The sequence below is a fragment of the Mastomys coucha genome, unplaced genomic scaffold, assembly GCF_008632895.1.
Source record: "Mastomys coucha isolate ucsf_1 unplaced genomic scaffold, UCSF_Mcou_1 pScaffold7, whole genome shotgun sequence".
In the NCBI taxonomy this organism is placed as follows: domain Eukaryota; kingdom Metazoa; phylum Chordata; class Mammalia; order Rodentia; family Muridae; genus Mastomys; species Mastomys coucha.
In genome coordinates, this window is record NW_022196913.1 from 18,009,474 (window position 1) to 18,024,362 (window position 14,889).

The 14,889-nt window shown below is 39.7% G+C and overlaps 1 protein-coding gene across 3 annotated transcripts in view; it reads left to right on the forward strand.

Annotated features, from left to right (window-relative positions):
* The first annotated feature begins 4,992 nt into the window (after nt 1-4,992).
* Lyst (lysosomal trafficking regulator) overlaps nt 4,993-14,889 on the forward strand; it is a 181,335-nt gene continuing 171,438 nt past the window's right edge. For all 3 annotated transcript variants that reach the window (XM_031359427.1, XM_031359429.1, XM_031359428.1), the window contains exon 1: nt 4,993-5,163. The gene's annotated coding sequence lies outside the window, so the exon portion shown is untranslated. The remainder of the gene's footprint in view (nt 5,164-14,889) is intronic.

The following is a 14,889-nucleotide window of genomic DNA, read 5'->3' on the forward strand; positions in this document are numbered from 1 at the left end:
TTGGAGTTTTCCCGAAGAAGAAGAAAAGAAGAAAAGAAAAGAAGAAGGAGAAGGAGAAGGAAAACGAGAACGAGAACAAGCAGCAGCAGCAGCAGCAGCAGCAGCAACAACAACAACATTTTCTTAATGAAAGCATTCATTCAGATATCCTGAGTGCCTGGTAATATTGTGTGTGTATGTCCCTGTGTGTGTCTGTGTGCATGTGTGCCAGTGACTACAGAAGAAAGAGGTATTTTGAACTCAGGGCTTTGTGATATATCACATGGTGCAAAGCTTGGATCATGTAGTCTTAAGTGAGAGATGATTGCAATAAGCATACTAGCCAAGGCTGGGCAATATAATGAGACTGTCTCAAAACAGAAGAGTAAAAAGTGGGCTGAGCGAATATCTTGGTGCTAGAACATTTACTTAGCATGTTCTGGGTCCAATACCCAGAAAGACAAAAAAAGAATAATAAATAAATCATTTAAATATGGTAAAATTGATAGGTGCTATGAAAAAGGTATTTAAATTACAAATTACATTTCATGACTTGCATTCATGGTATACTGCCTAGCATAAAAACTGATGTTCTTGGGCTCAGGAGATGGCTCAGCAGTTAAGAGCACTGACTGCTCTTCCAGAGGTCCTGAGTTCAAATCCCAGCAACCACATGGTGGCTCACAACCATCTGTAATGGGATCTGATGTACTCTTCTGCTGTGTCTGAAGACAGCTACAGTGTACTCATATACATAAAATAAATAAAATCTTAAAAAAAACCAACAAAACAAAACAAAACAAAAAACTCTGATGTTCTTGTGGGTTTTGTATTCTAAGTGAGAGTGATGATAAAAATAAGCACGGGAGCTGGGCCTGGTGGCATAGGCCTGTCTCCCAACTGCTCTGAAGTCTAGGATCCCAAGTGACAAATCACCTACATTAAAAAGAAAAAAAAAAGCAGTTATTTAGATTGTCTTATGAAAGAAATTCAGGCACAGGGTTCAGGGCAGAAGCCTTTGTTGCTAAGGTCCCAAGGCCTGAGGTAGATCTTACTGGGAGATAAAAATTAGGTTATAACTAAAGGAATTATCATTGTGTCTATCTAAAGAGAAAACACTTTGTGTGGAGGGGCTAGGCAGTACAAGGTCTTAAAAGCAAGAAGTATATGCCAAACAGTGAAGAGGCCACTCTGTCTGGGAGGAAGGAAGGAAGAGGGAGGTGAGGTTCTGGGGCAGATATTAAGCTCTGAAGGTCATTGCAAGGACTTTGGCTTTTGCAGAAGTGAAATCAGGAGCCATGTGACCTCTCAGTCACTAAAAACATTTGAAGGTATTTAGGGAACAGTTAAATGTGAAGGTGTGTACATTGCAGTATTTATTTTAAAGCTTTAATGTTATTAAGGCTTAGTCTAAATTCTAAAAGTTGTTCTCTGATCTCCACTAAGGAGGCCTTAGTCTCATTTTAGCATTCATTCTGAGGCAAGTTGTATTGCCAACTTACCGCTATAAAACTCTTCCATGGTAGCAAATAAACAGAAGTACAGTTTCCTTCTTTATTATTCATTTTTCTTTCTATAGATGTTTTTCACTTTTGTATGTTCTCAATTACTATTTTGATATCCATTTGAAATATCTTAAGCTAAGTGTCTTAAGCTTGTGTATACTTAGTGTTTTATTATTTATTAATATTTACTTATTTTTGTTTTTGTTGTTTTGACAAAGGCCCTTGAACTCGTTATCCAGCCAAGGATGACCTTGAACTCCTGATCCTCTTGCCTCCACTTCCTGAGAGCTAGGCATTTACTATTATACCTGAGTATTAATATTCTAATATGCCATGTTAGTTTTGTTTTTACATTTACTTATATGTTTGTCTGTTTGGTATGTGTGTATGTGTGTGTGTGTGTGTGTGTGTGTGTGTGTGTGTGTGTGTGCACAAGCCATGAAACACATGTGGAGATCAGAGAACAACTTTTAGAATTTTGTTTTTTCCTTCTGTCATGTAGGTTCTGAGAATCAAATTCAAGTTGGCAAGGTTAGTGTTGAATTTGTGGCAATTGTTCTGCCTCAGTATCTGAAATGCAAAGATTACCAGTGTTCACTACTATACTGGGCTTAATTCTAAGTGTTCTTGGACAAAATAAATACTGTAATGTCTTGTTTAAAATCCTTTATGATGAAGGCAGACAATGTCACAAATGCCAGTACTTTGGCCTTTTATGAATAAAAATATTTCGAGGGTCAATGTATACCATTATGTAATGTCTTTCATTTTCTTTCCATTTAATGAAGTCTTGTTCATTCATCTATAATCTCTCTTCAACGAGAATCAGAAAGCAGTTTGCTCCTTGATATTTCTGTGACTTTTTGCTCATTAAAAGGTCTGTTAGTTTGTTGTTTTAGATTAGCTGGAGAACTTTGAGTGAACAAGACTAGATTCAGTCTTGGGTAAATATCTGACCAGTAAGGTATAACTACGTTTCTTCTCTGTGTTTAGAGACATTGCAGTATTTCAAGTGCCTGGCACTAGCTGGGCACAGATCCTAGTACTTAGGAGATGCTCTTTACAGATTTGTTAAACAAGTGCCCATCTTGTGGCAGTTCTTTCATTTGATTCTTAGTATGTTGTCCCTCCCTAGAGTACTGGCATTTTAAGAGACTGCCTGCCAGAGGAAGTGGGTAACCTCTGCCTAAAGATATGAGCTGTTAATGTTTAAATGCCAGAATCAGATGAAGTTATTTTAAAGCGAGGAATTTTCCCAGAGAGACCCCTTCAGCCACATCAGTGGGTAACTGTATTCTCTATCATCAGGCCATAAGGGAGTTGAGGAATTAAGAGTTGCACTTGGTAAATAGCCTTCGGATATAACATCTTGAATTATTTTTATTTTAATTCCTATGCGAAAAAGTGACTGGAGGCTTTAGGTCTACAGTGACCCCTACTATTATAGACAGATTGTGTGGAAACTACCCACTGGGATTTCCAGGGTTTTGTGTCTTAGAGCAAGGAATTGGACCAGGGAAACAAAGGACAGTGGTAGAAAGATAGGGCAGTTTATTAAAGAAGAAAAGCTCTAGTCAGAGCTAGAGAAAGATCAAAGGCACGAAGCATGGTCCATGGTGGTTGTGAGCCTTTATAGGTCATTTACACAGCTCCTGCCTTTCCTCACATGTATATGCTATGGGCTTTTCTCAGATATGTTCTATTATATGTATTCTTTGGTGGTGAAAATGGGAGTACCAGTATTTTTTCTGTCATTGATTATAAAACTCTCCACCCTACTCTTCTGCTACATGACTAAGCTGTAGACTATTTGATTATTGATCGTATTATTTGGGAAGACTTTAAAAACTGCCAAATGATACCAAATACACCAGTATAGCTTTGGCTTTCCCCCCATGCCTGTTATCTCAAAGGCCGGCCACAGTTGTGGCTGGAAGAAGAGGAAGGGTGGCCCCTAAGCTGTCAAAATGCCTACAGCAGCATCATTCTGACAGTCTAAGGTTTAGTTAGACTGTGGTGAGGATCAGATATCCTTTTATTTAACTTGTCATTCCCACATTCAGAAGAGATTGGTATATCAAAACATATAGCATTAATAGTCTTGAGAAAAGCAAAGCTCAGCACAAGTTAAAGTAGCTAGGGCAAATTTTATCCAGGGTTAGCATAACAAAAGAGACCCAGGTACAGAGCTGGCCTCTGATCGGAACACACTAGGGGTAAGTGGGGACCTAGAGTCAAGAAACATGGAGCCCATGGTTGATACCAACATGGGTGAATTTTGGTAGCACCAACCTCACAAGGTTTATGCTGAAGGCAGGCCAGCATGAATAGACACCAGAGGTGGGGACTGAAACATTTTTGTAGATAGGGAGTGTGTGATTGTGTATGTATGGGTTCTTGCTAAACTGCCTTGGTGATTGCTAAACCTAGAGTTTACAAAGATGTGCACACATAGCACATGGGCCAAGGAGAAGGTTCAAAAGTCTGACTAAAGTTTGGTTTAAGCAAGGATCTTTGTCACATGGCCCACTGTATGCAAGCAGACTTGAACAGGGCTAGCTCGGGTATGGACCCAGAATTTTTGCAGGTTTCTCTCTGTTTCTTGACAGAAATATAAGGTCAGAAATATAAGGTCTTGACAGAAATATAAGTTAGCTCCAACGCTAACTTGAGGATAGCCCTGCTTCTATCTTGGTGAACCTTTCCATTTTTTTTTTAATCCTTTGACCTCCTACAGAAGATAGGACAACAGTTTATTTCACATACTGTCCATGAAAACAAAACAAAACAAAAAACAAAAAAACAAAGGTAAGTTTATTCTGGGGCAACTTCGAGTGAATACTGCTTAGTAATACAGATTCAGGTTTCCCAGAATTACACGTTCTCTTGTGAAAGAGGTTTATACAAGGTCTTATAGCCATAGAACAAAAAACTGTAAATCAATACTTTTGCCAAATACAGCGGAAAGGACATCAGGTGGGCAGACTACAGCACAGCAGGAAAATCTCCCGCTGATATTCTTCTTTTGAGCATTGCTGAAAAGCCAGTCGTTGGCTAAATATAACAATACATTCCAAACTTTTTACATAACAGCCACAAAGATCTTAGGTCAGCTCCAGAAGTTGGTAATAAGTGCTTTTTAAAGGCCCTAAAGATAGCCCAAGATAATTTTGGCTACTGATCATTCATCTCTCCATAACGGTAAAGTTCTAGTCAGTCAGCCACTTCGAACAGTGTTCAACACAAATGTAGTTTTTCCAGTAAACGTGAGTTTACAGTAGAAAGAAGACACTACGCTTGCGCTTTTAGGGGCTTAATCTCCTGGGTTGGACGAAGCTTAGGGCTGCCGGGAGGGGTGGAGCTCAGAGAAGCTGCACAGGGCCCGCCCCGCAGCCCTTGTCCCGCCTTCTTCCTCTCATTGGCTGAGACTCTCCACGCATCACGTCGGCGACCCCGGCGTGCCCTCCCGCTGGGGCGGGACCGTAGGTGCTCCAGGCGGGGACTGTGCGCACGCGCAGAGGAGCGGGTCTGGGTCCGGGCGGGGGAGGAAGGGGTGGTGTTCCCGGTTTCCCGGGTTACCTGAGGGGGCGGGGGTGAGAGCTCACGCTGGCCCGGCTGCTGTGGGGAGTCCCGGATTCTCTTGCCCGGGTGAGAGCGCGCGGCGGACCACAGAGCGGAGGTAAAGACGACAGCGGGCTCCTTCAGAGGGCCAGGGTCTCGACCTCAGCGGAGCATGGCGGGAAGGTGGCGGGCTGCCCGGGCGGGGTCGTGCGGCTGTGGGGGAACGGGTGGTGCCCGCACGGAGCTCGGCCCGGCCGGGGTTCGCTTGCCTTCCGAGCTTTGCACGGTTGCTGATTGAGGCGGTCTCCGGCCCCGAGGGCTTTAGCGGCGACGCGGACCGGATCCCATGCTAACTTCACTCGCCGGCCGGCCGGTGCGGCGGGCCGGTGCCCCTCAGGGGGCGCTTCACGTCGGGGAGCGCTTGTCCCGGACCGCCGCTACCCTCAGCCTGCCAGGTCCTTTCCATCAGGTGACAGCGGGAGCTGACAGGTTTTAGGGCGTCTCACTTGGCGCCACGGGCCCATCTGTCATCCCCACCCTGGTGCTCCTGAGTCCCTGCTGTCCCTTTCCCCGCCCGTGACACCTGCTGCGGGACTCCGCAAACAACCCTCCGTGGTTGGCGCGCACCTCTGGAACGGTGGCTGAGAGGCTAATACAATAGGGACGTGACCTAGGGAGAGAGATTTCCTCTGCCACCGGGAGGCCGAGGTTTCGTGGTGGAGGGTTGGAGCTCAGGGAGCCAAGAAAAGTGTCCTCATCCAATCCTCAGAGGGATAAACAAAACAGCAAAACATCCTTGATGCGCGCGCCCCCCTCCCCCCACAGAGAGAGAGAGAGAGGAGAGAGGAGAGAGAGAGAGAGAGAGAGAGAGAGAGAGAGAGAGAGAGAGAGAGAGAGAGAGAGAGAGAGAGAGAGAGAGAGAGAGAGCGAGAGCGAGCGAGCGAGCGAGCGAGCTACTCTTGCTTGGTAGTTGATGGTGTGAGAAAAAAATTTTAGGGTGTTGATTCGTGTTGAATACACATTGTATTGAATTCTGGCCAGTATTTCCTTAAGGATCAAATTCACTTTGCATTTTCTCCAGGGTTTGTTTAACGGATTGATATGGCACATTGATTTGAGCTTTTTCCTCCTGAAAGCATTTGGCTGGTCTGCCATTACTTTTAACTTCCACACCTAGTAACCTTATACTAATAAAGATGTTGGCTCTTAGCTTTTATTATCTAGGTAATTGGGAGGGGATATCTGTTTTTAAAGAGCTTTGCAAGTAACTTTTCTGTTGCTCTTTGCTGTCACCCACGTTGATACTAATACAGATAGATACTGAGAGACTTTGGAAGAGAGAGGACATAAGGGGAAGATGAGTTTCTGTAATTTAGTTTCCATTAAAATATTTCCCAGACAATACATTGCATATACAGCATATGCATTTAGTAAAGATCTGTTTAAATACCTATTGTGGGCCAGACACTTTTTATAAACAGAGAAATACCCCCTACTCTTGGGTCATACATTTTCTGGAAGAACCTCAGATCATAAATAGAATATACCTTTGTCAGATAATGTTAAAGGACTTACAGAAAAAACAGGGAGAAGACAGAGCCAGAAATGGGTTGCAATTTGATTAGAGGTAGTTAGGAAAGGCCTTCTGGAAAAAAATGACATTTGACAACCGGAAGGAAGTGAGGGATGATCCATGCTCTTTTCTGAGGGAAGGATGTGCAGTGAGAAAGCCACTTGCAAGAGCCCTGAGGCAATAGTGTGGGGACTGGACTCTGAAGAGAGCTGAGAGGCTGGTCTGGTTGTGTTGGAGCCAGTTAAGAGTTGTAGAGTTCTGACGGATTAAAAGGGTGAGAGATCAGATTGTGAAAGGCTTTACAAGACTTTGTAGGGAAAGGAGTTCTCTTTTTGATTACAAGCTGATATAATCAAACTTGTTTTTTAAAGGAGCTAATATGGCTAATTGGAAAATATGCCACCATTTGAGGGAAGGGTTAGCAGGAACAGAAGCAGAGATACCAAGTAATGCTGCCAGAAATGATTTGGGAATTGTGGCTGTGGTGAGAGGTTATTGACTTTAAGGACAACAACAATTTTGTCTTTAGCAAGAACAATAGAATAGGGTAATACTGAGAGCTTTCTGAGAAGAATAGGCTTAGTTGGGAGGTTAGGCTTTAGGCAATAAAATTAAACATCCAAGTGGAGATTATTCATAATAAACATTAGTGACTTTGCATTGCAGAAATTTTTATGTTGCCTTGACTATTCCAGGAGCTTAACAATTTTGCCCATAAATGGGCAATTTTCATTTCATGCTTGCTTCTTTTTTTCCTTCCAGTGTTGGGAATCAAACCCAGTACCTTGAGCATGCTAGGAAAGTACTCTTACTGAGCCCTTTCTCTGGCTCTTTTTTTTTTTTTTTAGTTCTTTTGAATCAACCTAGTCATTTATGTTCCCAAATATAGCTCTGGTTTTATTTGCTTGGATTTAGTCCATGTGTTTGTTAGTTTTAGTTGTAGAAAGAGCTATACAATACAGAGCTCCAGAGTATTTTTTATAGTCTGCTGATATATTTAACTTGAACACATTCATATGATTTTTTAAAATTATTTTTAGATGCTTGTTAAAAAGAATTTAAGTCCCAGAAATGTTATCAAATGTGGCTTTTCTTGGCCATTTGTGAAATTACAATGTAAATGACTTGAATTTTAAAAATGATTTTCTAATAAGCAACAAAGAGATTATCTTAATTCTTTTGTTTTATTACAGATGACTTGAAATAAATGGAGCATCACATTCTAAATGAAGATTTTTTTTAACATCACAATATAAAGTATTAGACCAATATACTTTGATCTATAAAACTTGATGGAGCATCTCTGTAGTCCCAACTACTTGGGAGGCTAAAGCAGGAAGATCACATGTTCAAGACCAGCCTCAACAGTTTAATAGCTTAGTAAGGCTCTGTCTCAAAAATGAGAAAATGGGCCGGGCAGTGGTGGCGCATGCCTTTAATCCCAGCCCTTGGGAGAAATCCGCCCAGAGGCAGGCGGATTTCTGAGTTCGAGGCTAACCTGGTCTACAGAGTGAGTTCCAGGATAGCCAGGGCTACACAGAGAAACCCTGTCTCAGACAAAAAAAAAAAAAAAAAAAAAAAAGAGAGAAAATGGGGTTGAGAATGTGGCATGGTAGTAGAGCACTTGTCTGGCATGCACAGGACCCTGGGTTTAATCTCTAATACTATGAAAGAGAACAACAACAAAATACTTATATCGGAAATTATGCAGTCCTGAGGTCTACTCTTTATAATAAAGAACCAGGAAATAATTAATACTTTTATAATAAAATTTAAGCATATCTATCCCCTATTAGATTAGTAATTGTAAACTGATCGTGGAGTCAGTGAGGCAACTCTATTCTCATTGGTACTACTTTTTCATTGGTGCTTCTCATCAGTGTTTGTCCTTGTGCCTCTTAATTCCCCTGGCCTTGCTTATAATAATTGAGAGAGAGGTGATACATTCAGAATTCTTGAATGCTTACTAAGTCTAAGCACTGGAAAGAATAGAATAAGGAAAAAAAGTGCCTAATAATTTGAAATAGTAATTCTTAAAACCAGATGTTTTGATTAGTTAAGAAAGAAATAAAATTATTTTCCAAAAGGATAGTCATTGTTTCATTCAAATGTTAATCTTTGAAATTTAAACCCACAGTGGTGAGGAAATGAGATCTGCTAGCCATTTTAAATAAATAAAAAAATTAGATGAATACTAGGGTTTCATAAACTTAGTCATGTTTATAAAACTGTTTATACCAATCTTTGAAAAGTAAAGAGCCATTTATACAGTGGATTACTAATTAGTAGTTGAGGGATGAACTATAAGATCATACAATGTAATTATGTTATGTATAGAAAGCCAGACATCCCAACATACTTATGTGTGGGCAAGCACACACACACAACACACACACACAGACACACAGACACACACACACAATCACAATCCAGCAAAAATAACCCACTATGTACTTTGTAGTTCCATCTAGAAAATGTATTCTTATCTATAATGACAGAAATCATATCAGCGGTGGGATGGGTATAGATGGGGAAAAGGGAGGAGACAGACAGGAGGGATAACAAGGATGCACTAGGAAACTGCAGGGAGTGATAAGACAGGTTTCACTATCTTGATTATGACCATGGTTTCATGGGTGTACACATATGTTGAAACCGAACAAATTATATACTTTAAAGATGTACAGTGTGTTACATGTCATGCCAGCTACACCTTAATAAGTGGTATTTAAAAGTGCCTCAAGCTTTAAAAGACAGAGAAATCTGAAGTACATATTAGCAAATAAAAGAAGCTAGTCTGAAAAAGTTGTATACTATATTATTCCAAGTATGAGACATTCTGGAAAAAGCAAAGCAAAACTCTGGAGACAGAAGATAAGAAGTTGAAGAAAGGGAAGAATAAATGGGCAGAGAACACAGGATTTTTAGGACAGTACAGTACCACAGTGGTGGATATATATCATACATTTGTCAAAACCTGTTGTATGTACAACTGTGGGTCTTAATGTAAACTGTGACTTTGGGATGAGAATGAACTGTCAATATACGTTTGTTAGTAACAAATGTACCTGTGGTGTGGGATGTTTATGGCCAGAGAGGCTGTGTGTGTGTGTGTGTGGAGACAACTACGTGTGATTTCTTTTTTCCATCTGATTTTGAGGTGAACCTAAAACTGCTCTATAAAGAGTAGATTTTTGCCAGAAACTTGAAGAATTGCTATTTTGTTTGTTTTGAGCACTGGCTGGCTGGAATTTGTGACCCCCCCTTCCTTGAGTGTTGAAATAAAAGATGTGTGGACCTTGCCCAGCAAGAATTGACTATTTTACATTTGAAAATTAAAGAATTAGAGGTGAATCTGAGAAACTATACATTGAAACTCTTGACACTGATTCTCAGAAAAATTATCTTAGGTTGCCAAGTACTTCATAACTCATGAACAGAAAAGAAAGCATTGATTACTGAGACCCATCCATTTTATAAGAATAAGTCAGTGATCTAACTTCATGTTCACTTTGCTAAAGACAATATAATAACAATATATTCTTTTTATAGCATGTTAATTTGTGTAGAATATACACTTAGTATTTTATTTAATCTTTAAAAGCCCACCCCCTGAATTAGTTTAAGATAGGAAAAATGTCAGCTGTAGTAGTCCTAGCCTAAGAAATGGGATAAAGGAAAGGAAAGGAATAAAAGCAGGCTTTGAAGAGTCTAAATTGGGTGAATAGTGATGCTGATTATTTTTACTTTTTAAAATACATGAAAAGGAAAAAAACCTATCAGTTTTAAGTTTGGAGAATGTAGTTGTTTGATATTTTTCATTGAACCAGGTTGTTTACAATTAAAAAAATAAGTCTAATTATGTAAAAACATCTTTACTCAATAAGTATAGTCTTTCTGATGCTTTTGAAATGAAGAGGAGACAGTATATGGAGACTTGAACTGGGAGGTGTGATTGGCCAAAGGTGTGTTTCTTTAAGGAGTGATGTCAAAGATACTTGTGTGGACTGAGGGAAAGATGCATCCTGTAATAGAAAGATGCCAATTGATGGAATATAATAAGAAAGAAAGGGGAGATGTGGGCCCAGGAGCAAAGGTAAGAAGGGTTACCCAGAAGAGTAGCAATGCATCTTCCTATTTGCAAAAGAAAAGGAAATAAGGGAGTGGGTTGAAATAGAACTGAGCATCCAGGGTGCTCTTTTCTTTATGAAGCAAGGTTATCTGATGAGACAGAAAAATGTGAGTTGGGGGAAGCACTTTAAGCCTAGTGTATTGGAATTTCTTGTTTTTATGACTAATTGAGTCCAGAAAAGAGCTCTTATGTGGAAATGAAGGAATTTCAACAAGGACTAGTGAGCTAATTACTGAGTCCTGATAAATATTCTTCCAAGATTTGAAATAACAAATGTTCAGAGGTTATCAGAATGGTTAAGTAGTTTTTTCTCTATGACCTGCTTTGGTTTCAAAGCAATGACACACAGAATTAGGAGGAAAAGCCAAGCCAACTTGAAGCTGTTACATGTGGAGAGTAGAGAAGGTGAAGAATCTTAGTAAAAAAGGATTTATGAGTAGGCTTTATGGTAGTAATGGAATACTAGAGGTGGAAAAAGGGGTACACATGAAAATTCTAAATTTAAAATTCTAGAGTTAGGGCAATTTTAAGTAACAAGGGTCAAGATATAGCTGCTGTTTCTGGGAAGCTAGTCTTAGTGCTAATCACAATAATAGTAATGCTAGTGCTAGTCTGATCCTTCTCGCAACACTAGTCAGTAGCCTTCCTGAAGGTACACAACCAGGAGTACCTGAATCTTTGTAGCTTGAAAGTCCTTTTGGCCAGCTATTAAAACAAGCTAACCTGCAAAGTAGGAACCATGAAAAACAAAGGTTAACACTTAAGTCTAGTATATTAGGATTACTTGTTCTTATAGATAACGAACCCCAGAAGATCAGCTCTTGTGGACAACATATAATGTTGATAATAAATGGTAATATCCTACTCAAAACTTGGCCAGTAGGTAACAACTGTAAATGCAACCCTGAAAGTAGATAAAATGAAGCATTATGGTTGGGAAACCCTGTGAATACTGACTTTCCACAGACTGAGAATGTGGTGATGTAATGATTCGTTGAGAAGAAGAATGAAGGTATTCTAGCTTCCTAGCAACAAAGACAGGGCCCAGGAAGGAGTAAAGTACATGGGGAGGGGCTCAGTAAGGTTTCTGCCTCATATGTGTGAGACCCTAATTTTGATCCCCAGAAGCCATGTAAAAATGGTAGCCTTAGTAGCATGCACTTAAAATTGCAGCTCTGGGGAGGCAGAGACAACAGGACCCCTTGCTAGTTGTCCAGTTTAACCTAACTGGTAAATTCTAGGACAGTGAGATACCCTGTCTCAAAAGCGATAGATGATGTTTCTGAGGTCATGCACACATATACATGTATATCTATGCATATATATGTGTGTATATGAGTATATATACATATATATGTATATATATGAGTATATATATGAGCATATACACATATATGTATATATTTATATTCATAAGTAAAACAACAAAAAAGTTTAAGGAGGACTTACCTAGTAGGGTACAAAACCTTAGAGGGATGGGTGAGTATGTGAGGCAGTCATACAGTTTGTTGGTCAAATGGATAGTATTTTGAGAACAAAGGGTATCATTAATAATTACTGTTAGACAAAAGACATAAGCCAGGACTAGGCTGGGCATCCCAGTGAAGGTAAGCAGTTACATTGGAAAGGGGTAGATATGGAGAATGAATGCACAGAGTCTTTTATTAGAGGGTCTTGTATGGTGCTAGCTTAAGATTGTTTTCAAGTGTTATGGTACTGTCCTGAGACTTTCTGGCTACCTCTTATATAAGAAAGTCTGGACTCATCTTTGTATGAGCATTTAGGAAGTCATTAAACATGTAGGTGATAGTTGACACCTCAGAAGTGGCTGAGTTTATAAAAGGAGAGTATACACAGAAAGTGAAAGGAGGAGGAGGAGGATAGAATCCAGAGCCTCATCAACATGAGGAGCTGGCAGAGAAGAGTCTAGCCAAGGACACTAGACAGTAATCAGAAGAGGAAACCCACAAAATATAAATAGAAGTATGTATATGAGTGTGTATGTGATCCCATAAGTCAGGAGAGAGGGTTAAGAACAGAACGATTATTGTTTTTCATATGCTTTGTATTTTACAAAGAGGTCTGATCAGATAAGTACTGGAACATGCTTGTTGGAATGAATTTGGCAATTAGTTATTGTTGCTCTTGGCCTGAGTAGTTTCGATAGAGGATTGTGAGCAAAAGCCAGGTTGCAGTGCACAGAGCAGAGGTGAAGAGTGCTCCCATTATAGACACTTTTGAGTAATCTTGAAGGAGAAGGTGTCAATGAGATACTTTCTCTGTTATAAATGCAAGCAGTGAAGAAGCTAATGGAGTTGAGGGGTTAAAAACTAAGAGGGAACAGGGAGATATCAAGTCAGACAGTGTTGATTGTCATTACAAAGGCAGAAGAAAGAGGAAAATATGTTTTGTTGTTTTGGGCTTTTTTGAGGTAGGGTTTTACTTTGTAGCCCAGGCTAACCTCACACTCACAATCCTAGTTGCTTATCCTTTTCTGTTCTGAGATTCACTGTACCTGGCTTGGAAGAATATTATTATTATTATTATTATTATTATTATTATTATTATTATTATTAATTTGATTTTTTTCAAGACAGGTTTTATCTGTGTAGCCCTGGCTGTCCTGGAACTCACTTTGTAGACCAGGCTGGCCTAGAACTCAGAAATCTGCCTGTCTTTGCCTCCCAAGTGCCGGGATTAAAGGCGTGAGCTACCACTGCCCGGCTAGATTTTTTTTTTTAAAGATTTAAATATGTGTGTGTGCTGGGAACCAAAGTTGGGTTCTTTGCAAGACCAACAAGTGCTCTTAACTTTTGAGCTCTAGGTCCTGGGAGATGTGTTTTAAATAAGTAAGATAAGTTTACTAATTAAAAGTGTCAAATACTACAGGGTTTGGAAGTATTCAGTTTATATCTAGTGTAGACTAACTCTACTTCCATTTTCTTGTACTGTTTTTAGCTATTAGCTATCCAAAAGATTGTTGGGATGCTTGATATTTTCTGGGGCTTTTTTCTTTATACTTATCTCTTTTTTAAAAGTTAGCTATATTTTATACATTGAAGATGTCTTATGATTAAATATAGTAATCCATATTTATGTACCACAAACAGAATTAAATCTGTATGTTTTTAATCCCATTATGACTTTTAAAAAGCAGTAAGACTATTCTTTAACATTGATTTGGTCAAATGTGACTTGCTGCAGGTTTTATTGGTTTCATAGTTGTCTTCACTCCTTAGAAGAACAGTAGTCATAATTATTTTACATTCATTGTATTGGAGCAGCAGAACTATTAAATACATTGAGTTTGGGTGAGTGCGAAATTAAAACAGTGGTAAGAACAGTTTCTTCTTTTTTTATTTTAATCATAATAATGTGACCTGTTTAAAATGGCAGCAAAACATATTTATCAGTTCATAAAATACACTCATTGTTGTAACCTCTGGTTATTCATCCATTGAAATGGGAAATAAAGTGTGGCCAGTGCAAGGAGGCTGTACTGGTGTAACTTGTAGGGCAGCTATGCATGTCCATCAGCTCCCTTATTACATTAAATTTCTCAATGGCCTGGAACTAGCTGATTAGGCCAGGCCATTTGGCCACTGGGCCCCAGGGTCCACTTTACCTCCCCAGTACTGGGATTACATGCATATACCACCACACCCAGCTTTTCCTAGCCTTTTTTTTTCTTTTTCTTGTTTTTTAAAACATGGGCTCTGAAGGTCAAACTGAGGTCCTCAGATGCTTGCAAAGGAAGCACTTGACTGACTAAGCTATTGTCACAGCCTAGCCTGATGCTTTAAGTCTTTGTGTGTGTGTGTGTGTGTGTATGTGCCTGTGCACGCCTGAGTGCGTGTGTTACACCCATGGTCTTGAGTGCCAAGCCACGGTTCTGACACTGAGCTGTATTCTCAGTCTTGACTTGGGATTTCTTAAAGATTAAAATGCTTTGCTGCTTTTTGTATTCCTCTTAATGGTGTTTCCAAACACAATAATGCTGACAATTATTCTTGCACTTTCTCCTGTTAACTTTATTTAAATGTTTTGAAGACTATTTCTTTTCTTTTCTTTTTTGCTTGTTTTTTGAGACAGGGTTTCTCTGTGTAGCCCTGGCTGTCCTGGAACTCACTCTGTAGACC